Genomic DNA, 13,293 nt, shown 5'->3' with positions numbered 1-13,293 from the left:
TTTCCATTCTCATCCACAGACAGCTGCTGATCTGCTTTCTGTCAGCAAAATTGTATATAAATGGAATGTTATATAAATGAACTGATAGAGTATGTACTCTTTTTTAATTTGGATTCTTTCAGGCAGAATAATAAATTTGAGATTCATTCAAGTTGTTACTTATATCCCCTGTTTTTTTTGAAGAATGTTCCATTGAAGAACATTCTATTTTGAAGGATCTTCCATTGGATGGAAAAATCTGTATCTTCTCATCTGTTGAAAGACATCGTGGTTGTCTCCTTACAAATAAATTGGCGGTGAACATTTATGTACGATGTTTTACATGAATACACTTTCACTTCTCTTAGGTAAATATCTAGGAGTAGATTGGCTGGGTTGTGTAGTAGTTTATGTTTAGCTTTTTAAGAAACTGTCAAATTGTTAGCCAGTTTCCCAGATAGTGCAGTTGGTAAGGAATCTACCTGCCAGTGCAGGAGATGCAAGAGACTCAGGTTCAATCCCTGGGTCAGGAAAATCCCTGGAGGAGAAAATAGTAACCCATTCCAGTATTCTTATTTGGAAAATTCCATGGACAGAGGAGCCTGGAGGGCTCCAGTCCATGGAGTCACAGAGTCAGACTTGACAGAGCACGTGCATACACACACACACGCACAAACTGATAATGGAAGTAGTTGCACATTTTTCCATCCTTGATAACTGTTACGAGAGTATTATGTGTTCCACATTCTCAGCAACACTTGGTATTGTCAGGTTCTTTCATTTTAGCTATTATAGTGGTCATATGGTGTTAGCTCATTGATTTTAATTTGCATTTCCTTCATGATCAATAATATTGAGGGTTTTTTTTTTTTTCATGTGTTTCGCCCTTTAGTGTATATTCTTTTGGAAGGATCGATTCAAATCTTGGTCCATAAACTTTTGGGTTGTTTGTTGTATTACCAAAATGCGAGAATTCTTTCTGTATTCTTGTTATAAGTCCTATGCTTGATATCTGTATAGAGAATATATTCTTCTAGTCTGTTTCCTTAATCATATCAGGTCAGATCAGTCACTCAGTCGTGTCCAACTCTTTGCAACCCCATGAATCGCAGCACGCCAGGCCTCCCTGTCCATCACCAACTCCCGGAATTCACTGAGACTCATGTCCATTGAGTCAGTGATGCCATCCAGCCATCTCATCCTCTGTCGTCCCCCTCTCCTCCTGCCCCCAATCCCTCCCAGCATCAGAGTCTTTTCCAATGAGTCAACTCTTCGCATGAGGTAGCCAAAGTACTGGAGTTTCAGCTTTAGCATCATTCCTTCCAAAGAAATCCTAGAGTTGATCTTCTTCAGAATGGACTGGTTGGATCTCCTTGCAGTCCAAGGGACTTTCAAGAGTCTTCTCCAACACCACAGTTCAAAAGCATCAATTCTTCGGTGCTCAGCCTTCTTCACAGTCCAACTCTCACATCCATACATGAGCACAGGAAAAACCATAGCCTTGACTAGACGAAACTTTGTTGGCAAAGTAATGTCTCTGCTTTTCCTTAATGGTGAACTTCAAAAAACAAAAGGTTTTAATTTTAATAAGACCCATTCTGGGGAGGAGAAAATTTCCCCCATTATATTTCTTGAGTTCTTGTGGCAGGACTAATAATAAAAATGACAAGAGATTATCAAGAGAAAAATAAATTAAATTTCATATACATGGAAGATCATAAAATGATGCTCAGAGTATGACCAAGTACAAGCAGGTTTTGTATCTTTTTGCACAAAGAAACATTAAATTTGTGAGGAACCGACAGGACAGAGAAACTTAGGACTTTGAGCAGTTTGGTCTTGGGTGGTAAATGAGTAACGAAGTTGTAAGTTTGGTTTCTATAGGCTACTCAGCTGTGAATTCCCTATCTCTGATGATAAGGATGTCTTCTTACCTTACAGGAAGGGCACCTTCCACATGGGAGATTTATTTCCTGCTTTCAGGGAGACAAAGAGGAGGATAAAAGTGTCCCTCTTGCATCAGCTGTTTTTTAAGTAACTTTAATTCATAATTATTACTATGCCATTGAGGCACATTTTGGGGCAGCCTGTCCTGGGCCCCAAAACCCAAATATCAATTTTTCTTTTTATATATTGTGTAGTTTATGTTTTATTTAAGAAAGCGTTAACTGAAAGAGATAGGTTTTCTTCAGTGTACATTTTAAAAACAGTTTTAGTCTTTCCTTTAGTTCTAAAATATATTTCAAGTAAACCATTTTGTATAGTGTCAGATAATGGCCAATTTTATTTTTTTCTATATAGATATAATAGAAAAGTACAGAGCAAGCAGTAATATCTTCTAGTGAAAACTTATAGGCAGGGCAACAAAATGATGAAAGATATCTAAATACCAGATATTCCAATATCAATTGTTGAAAAGTTTATCATTTCCCCATTGAATTGCCTGAAGCATTTTTGTCAAAAAATACCTATTTCCAGATCCCTCATGCCAACAATCTCCAATTAGGGCATACATAAAGCTTTCCCTTTTTTCTATGATAACGCTTTTCAACTCTTTTGCCTGCTTTGAGTTTCTGCTAGATGCAAGTGGCGGTGCTTGACTCCTTTGCAAAATCTGAATAAATAGGTTTTCCATTCTCATTTAGGTGTTCTCTACTTATTTCCATGTAAGTCTTGAAATCAGAGTAGAAGTCTTCCAAATTTGATCTTATATTAAAGTTTGCATTGATTATTCTAAAATGTTTGCATTTCTATATACATTTTAGAATCAGCTTTCCAATTTCTACTAAAAGCATGTTGGAATTTCAATTGAGAATAATTTGAATTTTTTGGATCTTCTCTTTTATTTTTGTCTCTCTTCTCTGTTCTTTTTTCCTAGAGCTCCTTTTATTTGTCTGCTAAATCTCTCACATACCTTCTCTAGTTTATTATCGGCTTTTTTCCCTCATGATTTTTATCTTTTTATGTATTTTTTAATACTCTGAGTTTTTTTTCCCCAAGCCACTAAATCAAGTTTAAATGGTGACCTTGAACATTCTCTAAGTTCATCTACTAAACAGTTTGTTTGGAAGCCTCATCTTTTATCTCTGTAAAGATTTTTGGGCCAAGGTGAGTGGAAAGTAAGGGAGAGTATGTGCAGATATTTCTAAATTTTCTTTTTCTTTCCAGATCATTACTTATCTGTTCTAGAATCTCCCAAAGACTAGTTCTATGTTCCCTTGTTTTTAAATTGTTCTTCCTCTTTTGGGCCGCTCTGCCCCTTGAAAGTGAAAAAGTGAAAGTGAAGTCACTCAGTCGTGTCCAACTCTTTGAGACCTCATGGACTGTAACCTGCCAGTCTCCTCTGTCCATGGGATTTTCCAGACAAGAGTACTGGAGTGGGTTGTCATTTCTTTCTCTGGGGAATCTTCCCCACCCAGGGATCAAATCTGGGTCTCCCTCACTGCAGGCACACTCTTTACCATCTGAGCTACCAGGGAACCCCACTCTGACCCTTGAGGTGTTATTTATTTGAAGTAAATCTCCCTATTCCCCTGTCTCTTATACTTTACCACTCTGTAGAATAGGATTACTTTACTCACCTCTAAAAATTTTTTCTAGATATTTGGAGTTTGGGAGCTCAGGGTAGGCCACCTCCCAAATATGCTGTATCAAAATGATCATTTTGAATTAAATTTACATGAGAAATGGCCAATGTAAGAGGGACACTTTGACCATTCTTTCTGTCTACCTAGACACAGATAATAAACCTGCCATATGAGGGAGGTTATCACCAGAGATGGGTGAGAAATACATAAACAAATCTTGTTATTTCTTTATTACCTCAAGTCCAAATGCTGTTGAGATTCTTCACTAATTAAGCACCCAAAGTCCAGGCTTCTTTGTCCTGTCAATTCCTGAAAAGTTTATTGTTTCTTTGTGTCAAAAGTATAAACGCTGCCTGCTTTAGCCTATTCTTAGGTCCTTGTTAATGAGACCCCTGTGCACATGATTTAATTTTTTTCCCCTCCTGTTCATCTGTGTTATGTCCATTTATTTATTAGACCAGCCAAAAGAACTCACGAAGGGCAAGTTGGGTATTTCCCTCTCTATCACAGGGACCTGGGAGTTCTGGTATATACTTGGACCTCTGTTTCCTGGATCCGGTGGTCTCTTCAGGCCAAACCTTCCCAAGATCCACATTTTGGGGGAGAGATCCTTGCTCCAGGTTTTCTAACAGTGGTCTCCATATGTCTTTCCAGTTCATGAGAAGGAAAACCCCTCACTGGTTCTCTTCCATAGGATTCCCACAAATGTTCACTCAGTCATCAGAAGCTCTAGGCTTTGATTTAAAAGAGACAGATTTGAATTGGGATGAAGAGTAAAGGAATTGCTTTCAAGTCACTGTCTTTCCAGAATCCCCTGTGGGCATCATTCTGGTCAGTACCTAGAGTACTGTCTCTTTAAATGACTCTAGGGAAATTGAGTCAGTTTTCTATTGGAATGTAACCTAAAGGTCATCTAGTCCAATGACCACTCTTCTGAGTCCATTTCCTATAAACCATGTTTGACAAGGAGTGGTCCCAATCTCTTTAAAATTTTGTAGGAATTCAGAGCTTGCTGTTACCATTAGAATATACTTTCTCAAACCAAACCCAAATCTATCTCTGTTGCATGTTCTCAATCCTTTTCTTTTCCTTTGGGATTCTGAAGAAGTTACTCACATCTTACCCAGAGTTGTAAAACATGTTTGGTCTCCTCTGGGCACTTTCCTGCTTGTTATTGATGCTATAGGTTTAAGGAGGGGGGGAAAAAAACAAAACTGTAAACTTCTCAGCTTTGTAACTTCTTGGACTCTCAGATAAAGTGTGATAAAGGAGGAGAGGGAAGCAGTTCACTAAAGTGAGTGTTTTAGATTTATGTTTTATTCCTGGATTACATTAACACACTCTGTTGTCTTCCTTTCTCTCTGCTTATTTTTTCTAACATTAAATGAGTTTCACAGCTTTTTCTGATTATGAAAATGATTCAAGCGTATGGGGTCACAAGTGAATAGAATAAAATATAAATAAAAAACCAAAAAGAAAAATTCAAATCTCAATATCCTTAAATGACTCATTCTCTAAATCTTTCTCTATATGCTTATAATTTTATGTGTGGTTATATTATACATGTCGTTTTATAATCTCTCCTTTTACTTAACAAGATGCCGTGAATTTGTATCTATAACACTTATAGTGGTTATATACTATTTCTTTGTATAGATGAACTATAATTTGTTTAGCAAATATCATATGGTGAATATTTTTGGTTGTTTCTCGGTTTTTCAATTCACTCTCTAAGAACAAAATAACACTTCTCTGAGCATGTTTGTGCTCTTTTCTGGTTAGCCCCTTAAATTTCTGGCATCAAGAATTGCATGGTCATAGAGCATATCCCTTTGAAATTTTCATACATATTGCCAAACTTTGTTCCATGAAGGTAGAATTAATTTACATGTTCACCATAAATGCCAATGCTGGGTATCACCAATCTGTGTCAACCTGGTCAATCAGAAGACTGAAGTTATCTCTCTTTTTAAAATCTGAAAATATTTTTCTGGTTATTATAGTTTTTGTATTCTTTTAGATAAAATTTCATAGAGTTTTACCAAGTTATAGAGAAATTCTGTTGGGATTAATACAATATAATAATATACTAGGAGTCAACTAGTTTTCCTAATATAGGGCTTGTAACCTCCTTTAAATTTTTGTTTTAGAAATTTTTACATATGGGGTAGTTCTTACTATAAATAAAGGCTTTGCCCACTATATGTAGTGTTTCAGTGGCAAGAGAAAGTTTATCTTTCTTATAATTCTAAAAAAAAAATAGGTACCTTTGCAGAAAATTTGGAAAGTATAGAAAAAGCATTAAGAAGAAACCTGTTTTTAAACCTTTTTAGAGAAAAATCTCTGTCATCATTTTTTAATTACTTTGTATTGGGATATAGTTGATTTAGAATGCTATATCACCTTCTGCTGTACTACAAAGTGAATCAGCTACCCATATGCTTATATCCTTTCTTTTTTAAAATTTGTTTCCCTTTTAGGTCATTAGAGAGTTCTGAGGAGAGCCCCCTGTCCTAATCAGTAGATTCTGATTAGTTATCTATTTTATGTATAGTAGTGTGTATATATTTTATCAACCCCAATCTCCCAATACATCCGTCCTTTCCTTTCCTTCAGTAACTACAAGTTTGTTCTCCACATCTGTGACTCCATTTCTGTTCTGCAAACAAGTTTGTTTGAACCATTCTTTTAGATTCCACAAGTAAACAATATCATATGATATTTGTCTTTCACTGTCTGACTTACTTCACTGAGTATGATCATCTCTAGATCCATCCATGTCACCACAAATGGTACAGGTTCATTATTTTTTATGAGTAATAATAGTCCATTATATATGTATATGTATGTATATACACATACCACATCCTTATCCATTCCTCCATTGATGGACACTTAGGTTGCTTCCATGTCTTGGCTATTGTAAATAGTGCTGCTATGAACACTGGAGTGCACATATCTTCTTGCATTAGAATTTTCTCTGGGTATATGCCCAGGAGTGGGATTGTTGAATCAAATGTTAGTTCTAATTTCAGTTTTTTAAAGAACCTCCATACTGTTCTCAGTTGTGGCTGTACCAATTCACATTATCACTAACAGTGTAGGATGGTTCCCTTTTCATCACACCCTCTCTAACATTGTAGATATTTTGATGATGGCCATCATCAAAATGTTGTAGTTTTGATTTGCATTTCTCTAATAAGTAGTGAGTCCCTTGGACTGCAAGGAGATCCAAACAGTCCATTCTGAAGGAGATCAACCCTGGGATTTCTTTGGAAGGAATGATGCTAAAGCTGAAACTCCAGTACTTTGGCCACCTCATACGAAGAGTTGACTCATTGGAAAAGACTCTGATTCTGGGAGGGGTTGGGGGCAGGAAGAGAAGGGGACAACAGAGGATGAGATGGCTGGATGGCATCACTGACTCGATGGACGTGAGTCTGAGTGAACTCTGGGAGTTGGTGATGGACAGGGAGGCCCGGCATGCTGCGATTCATGGGGTCGCAAAGAGTCAGACATGACTGAGCGACTGAACTAAACTGAATAAGTAGTGATGCTGAACATCTTTTTCTCTGCTTTTTGGCCATCTGTATGTCTTCTTTGGAGAAATGCCTATTTAGATCTTCCATTAGTTTTTGAATTTTTTTTGTTGTTGTTTGTTTGTTTAACTGAGCTGCATGAGCTGCGTGTATATCTTGGAGGTTAATCCCATGTCAGTTGCTTCATTGGAAAATATTTTTTCCCATTTTGTGTGTGTCTTTCATTTTGTTTATGGTTTCCTTTACTGTGTAAAGGCTTTTAAGGTTAAGTAAGTCCCATTTGTTTATTTTTGTTTTTATTTTCATTATTCTAGGAGTTGGATCAAAAGAGATCTTGGAATTTATGTCAAAAACTGTTCTGCCTCTAAGAGTTTTATAATACCTGGTCTTACATGTTGGTCTTTAATCCATTTTGAGTTTATTTTTGTGTATGGTATTACAGGTATTACAGAATGTTCTAATTTCATTCTTTTATATGTAACTGTCCAGTTTTCCCAGCACCATTTATTGAAGAGACTGTCTTTTCTCCATTGTATAGTCTTGCCTACTTTGTTGTAGATTAATTGAGCATATGTGCATGGGCTTATCTCTGGGCTTTCTGCCCCGTTCCATTGATCTATATTTTTGTTTTTGTGCCAATGACTATACTGTTTTAATGACTATAGCCTTGTAGTGTAGTCTTAAGTCAGAGAGCCTGATTCCTCTATCTCCATTTTTCCCTCTCAAGATTGTTTGGCTATCCTGGGTCTTTTTTGTCTCCATAAAAACTATTAAATTTTTTGTTCTAATTCTGTGAAAAATGCTCTTTGTAATTTGATAGGGATTGCATTAACTCTGTAGATTTCTTTGGGTAGTATAGTCATTTTGACAATATGGACTCCTTCAGTCCAAGAACATAGTATATCTTTTTGTCAGTGTGATACTTGATTTATTTCATCAGTATCTTATAGTTTCTGAGTACAAGTCTTTTGCCTCCTTAAGTAGGTTTATTGCTACGTATACTGAGGTGCCTTTATGTTGTGTGCATATATATTTACGAATGTTATATACTCTTGGATTGATACCTTGATCATTATGTAGTGTCCTTCCATGTCTCATGTAAGTCTTTACTTTAAAGTCTATTTTGTCTGATAATGTGTTATTATTTTGATGTATTTCATTCTGATCTTGTTCCTTTTTCTCTTTATATATCTACATATAATTTTATTTTCTACTTTGCCATTTTACAAGATTTTGCTCTCAGTCTCATAAACTTTTTGGAGACATATTTAATTTCTGTAATATTTTTCATCACATAAATGTAATTCATGGCATAAATTTTATATTAATCTCTCAGTGTTCAGTAGATAAATTTTATTGTTAAAGATGATATTTTGTATTTCTTTTTGTATTGATCCCAAGGCACCTAATGCTGAAATGGATGCATAATAAGAGTTACATACTACTGGGAAAGGAAAAATATTTTTCTACCCTTTGAGGTTCTTCTGATTAGTCTAAGAATTAAATTGACATGAGACAGTTTAACCGAAGATGAAATTTAATTAGGTAAGGTATAGAGCTTCTGAGATCAAATTGCCAATATTCATTGGCTCATTGAAAAAGCAAAAGAGTTCCAGAAAAACATCTACTTTTGCTTTATTGACGATGCCAAAGCCTTTGACTGTGTGAATCTCAACCAACTGTGGAAAATTCTTAAAGAGATGGGAATACCAGACCACTTGACCTGCCTACTGAGAAATCTGTACGCAGGTCAAGAAGTAACAGTTAGAACTGGACATGGAACAACAGAGTGGTTCCAAATCGGGAAAGGAGTACATCAAGGCTGTATATTGTCACACTGCTTATTTAACTTATATGCAGAGTACATCATGAGAAATGCTGGGCTGGAAGAAGCACAAGCTGGAATCAAGATTGCCGGGAGAAATATCAATAACCTCAGATACGCAGATGACACCACCCTTATGGCAGAAAACAAAGAAGAACTAAAGAGCCTCTTGACGAAAGTGAAAGAGGAGAGTGAAAAAGTTGGCTTAAAACTCAACATTCAGAAAACGAAGATCGTGGCATCTGGTCCCATTAATACATGGCAAATAGATGGGGAAAAAATGGAAAGAGTGGCAGACTTTATTTTGGGGGGCCCTGAAATCACTGCAGATGGTGGCTGCAGCCAGGAAATTAAAAGATGCTTGCTCCTTGGAGAAAAGCCATGACCAACCTAAACAGCATATTAAAAGGCAGAGACATTACTTTGCCGGCAAAGGTCCGTCTAGTCAAAGCTTCAGTTTTTCCAGTGGTCATGTATGGATGTGAGAGTTGGACTATAAAGAAAGCTGAGCACTGAAGAATTGATGTGGTGTTAGAGAAGACTCTTGATAGTCCCTTGGACTGCAAGGAGATCCAACCCATCCATCCTAAAGGAGATCAGTCCTGGGTGTTCACTGGAAGGACTGATGATGAAGCTGAAACTCCAATTCTTTGGCCACCTGATATGAAGAACTGACTCATTTGAAAAGACCCTGATGCTGGGAAAGATTGAGGGTAGGAGGAGAAGGGGATGACAAAGAATAAGAAGGTTGGATGGCATCACCAACTCAATGGACATGGGTTTGGGTGGACTCCGGAGTTGGTGATGGACAGGGAGGCCTGGCATGCTGCGATTCATGGGGTTGCAAAGAGTCGGACACGACTGAGCAACTGAACTGAACTGAATCCTTTGCTAAAGTGGCATATTTTAAAGGTTGCATACTCTGATCCCCTTTAGAGGGACCCTAAGATCCTAGGATCTACATGTGGGTCTTTAGCATTCTTTCCATCCAAACTTCCATTTTACCCTTAGATAATCCCCATACATAACCACTCTCTAACTCTTCTATTTGCCCTATTTTCTACCCACCCCCCATCCTTTCCTTACTTGCTTTTGCTTCTTTCATTGTATTCTTCTTTTTTTCCTCTTTAGTGCTTCATTTATGCATCTCACTCTCAAATACATCTCATCTCTTGGCTGGTTGTCTTCTAAGCCCTTGGAGGAAATGGTTGATATCACTTATCATTCTATTGTTGTTATTTTTTTTTAATCAGACAGCTCTGCAAGGGAGCCCAGCTACATTTTATAATATTAATGATGTGCTGTTAGAACCTAACATAACATTTTATAACCCTATAACAAATCTTATTATCAGATGACAATGAGGTACAGTATATTAAATATTCATCATCCTTGGTTTACCTGAAAACTTTAATAGGGGATAAGGCACAGAGGCTACTTCAGACTAATTACTGTTCTAAACATATAGCTCAGTTTTCAATATTTAATGTGGGCCTCGTAAAACTGTGATTGAAAACAATGCAGTGTATCACTCAGATGCCCGCTGACATGTGCCATGAAAAAATGCCCTGTTATTTTATAGATGGTGCCATTAAATTTCTGCAACAGTGGCGGCACTAACCCAAGAGGTACACTGTTGTTCTCCCTCTAGTCATTTACCACTTCTTAAGTTACTCAAGTTGAAGGTTTTGCTTCTGACCATTGACAGGTCAGATAGTAAAAGGCAGTGTTTCTGCCTTCAGCAACTGTGGGTTGTTCTTTTAGAATATCTAAGCTCTAATATCAATTTAATATTGCTAAGTAAAATGTTTCTCTGGAGGTTGTGTTATGGGAAAAGAGAAAGAAAGAATAATACCATCATCATCACAGTTATTAATTGTGGAGATTAGATATGGCATAAGGGAGAAGCAAATGCCTTGATTCAAGTCTTGGCTCTAACATTTAGTTGCTGTGCTCCTTCAGGGAGGTTATTTGGTCACTCTGTGGGATAGTGGACATAAAAGTCCAGGACACTTATAAGGTGGGAGTCTAACCAATCCTCTGACCATATTCAGCTACAGATTTGAATGACTACTTATAATGGGAAAAAGAACAAGAACTGGGAAAGCTCTTTTGAGGAGTTACAGTCAGGGATTGAGTCTTCTAGGCAGTCTCAAACTTTGAATTAGTTTAAAGATGTTCTTATCTTTTTAACTTTTCAAAGATGATGCTGTGAAAGTGCTGCACTCAATATGCCAGCAAATTTGGAAAATGCAGCAGTGGCCACAGGACTGGAAAAGGTCAGTTTTCATTCCAATTCCTAAGAAAGGCAATGCCAAAGAATTCTCAAACTACTGCACAATTGCACTCATCTCACACACTAGCAATGTAATGCTCAAAATTCTCCAAGCCAGGCTTCAACAGTACATGAACTGTGAACTTCCAGATGTGCAAGCTGGTTTTAGAAAAGGCAGAGGAACCAGAAATCAAATTGCCAACATCCGCTGGATCATCGAAAAAGCAAGAGAGTTCCAGAGAAACATCTATTTCTGCTTTATTGACTATGCCAAAGCCTTTGACTGTGTGGATTACAGTAAACTGTGGAAAATTCTTCAAGAGATGGGAATACCAGGCCACCTGACCGGCCTCTTGAGAAATCTATGTGCAGGTCAGGAAGCAACAGTTAGAACTGGACATGGAACAACAGACTGGTTTCAAATAGGGAAAGGAGTATGTCAAGGCTGTATATTGTCACCCTGCTTATTTAACTTATATGCAGAGTACATCATGAGAAATGCTGGGCTGGATAAAGCACAAGTTGGAATCAAGATTGCTGGGAGAAATATCAATAACTTCATATATGTAGATGATACCACCCTTATGGCAGAAAGTGAAGAAGAACTAAAGAGCCTCTTGATGAAAGTGAAAGAGGAGAGTGAAAAAGTTGGCTTAAAGCTCAACATTCAGAAAACAAAGAGCACTCTTGAGAGTCCCTTGGACTGCAAGGAGATCCAACCAGTCCATCCTAAAGATCAGTCCTGAATGTTCATTGGAAAGACTGATGCTGAAGCTGAAACTCCAATATTTTGGCCACCTGATGTGAAGAGCTGACTCATTGGAAAAGACTCTGATGCTGGGAAATATTGAAGGTGGGAGGAGAAGGGAATGACAGAGGATGAGATGGTTGGATGGCATCACCAACTCAATGGACATGAGTTTGAGTCAACTCCAGGTGTTGGTGATGGGGAGGGTGGCCTGGCGTGCTGCAGTCCATGAGGTCACAAAGAGTTGGACGCGACTGAATGACTGAACTGAACTGAAAGATGTTCCTGACTCACAGTGGTTCCCAGGTACATGGTAGAGCAAAATAATTTTTTAAAATACAATGTTCAGTATACTCAAAGATCCAGGCATGGTGAAAGGATTTGTTATTGATGTTGTTTAGTCATGGAGTCATTTATTAGGCTCAATAAATAGAAATCAGCAGAGAGAGCAAGAAGTAAGCCCACAAAGACTTCAGATATTGGTGCTAACAGAGACAGATCTGAAAACAACATTGCTGATTATGTTTAAAGAAATACAGTAAAAATTGAAGCGATTTGCTAGGACTAAGTGATTGTTGAAGATAATTTAGTAAATCTGAAAATAAGTCAAACAGAACATCTGGAAACAATTTATCATGTAATTTTGTTTTCTGCTTTAGTTTTTGAAATATTGTTGACATACAGTTTTAGGTTAATTTCAGGTATACTGCACAGTGATTTGATACTTGCATACATTGTGAAATGAACAGTATGATAAGTCTAGTAACTGTGTGTACCCACATAAACTTATTACAAGATTATTGACCATATTCCTTATGATGTATATTATATCCCTATGGGTTACTTACTTTATAATTGGAGGCTTACACATCTTACTCCCCTTCACCTCTTTTGCCCCCACATCCCACCCCTCTGGCAGCCACTTGTTCTCTGTATTGGTGAATCTGTTTTTGTTTGCTGGTTGTTTTTTTTTTTTTTTAGATTATATATATGAGTGAGGTCATACAATATTTGTCTTTCTCTGTCTGACTTACTTAACATAGTGTAATGCCCTCTAGACTCATCTGGGTTATTGCAAATGGCAAGAATTTTTTTCATATCTTAGTAATATTTCATATATATATATATGCACAAACAATATATACATGTATGTATATATTGTATGTACATATACATATGTGTATATATATATATATATATATACACACACAATATGTCTTTTTTTAAAGGCCTGAGCTATTTTTTCTTTTTAAAAACTAATGTATTTACTTGTTTGTTGTTGATTGCACTGGGTCTTCATTGCTGCAAACAGGCTTTTGCTCGCTGCAGTGAGCGGGGGC

The sequence above is a fragment of the Bos indicus x Bos taurus genome, chromosome 7, assembly GCF_003369695.1.
Source record: "Bos indicus x Bos taurus breed Angus x Brahman F1 hybrid chromosome 7, Bos_hybrid_MaternalHap_v2.0, whole genome shotgun sequence".
Lineage (NCBI taxonomy): Eukaryota > Metazoa > Chordata > Mammalia > Artiodactyla > Bovidae > Bos > Bos indicus x Bos taurus.
This window is presented reverse-complemented; position numbering follows the sequence as displayed.